The sequence below is a fragment of the Corvus brachyrhynchos genome, unplaced genomic scaffold, assembly GCF_000691975.1.
Source record: "Corvus brachyrhynchos isolate BGI_N302 unplaced genomic scaffold, ASM69197v1 scaffold302, whole genome shotgun sequence".
Lineage (NCBI taxonomy): Eukaryota > Metazoa > Chordata > Aves > Passeriformes > Corvidae > Corvus > Corvus brachyrhynchos.
The window spans coordinates 4091707-4091968 of record NW_008237244.1 but is presented as its reverse complement, the minus strand read 5'-3'; positions in this window follow the sequence as shown (position 1 = coordinate 4091968).

The window sequence follows — 262 nt, the reverse complement described above, 5'->3', positions numbered from 1 at the left end:
GGCCGAATTCGAGCAGGCAGCGCGGGCGGGAGAGCTGCTGAGCCCACACAGCCATCCTGCACCTCAGCACAGCATCCTGCTGGGAGAAAAGGAGTGCGCAGTGACACAGGCGCTGCCTGCCTCGCCGTAGAGTCGGCAGCGTGAATCCCCTGGTCGTTACAGCAATTCCTCACTACAAAGCACAGGTAGCTGCCTCAAGGTTTGAACGGGGCGACAAACGGAGGAGCCGGGTCTGAAGGAAAACGCCCGCCGCCCTGCGCCA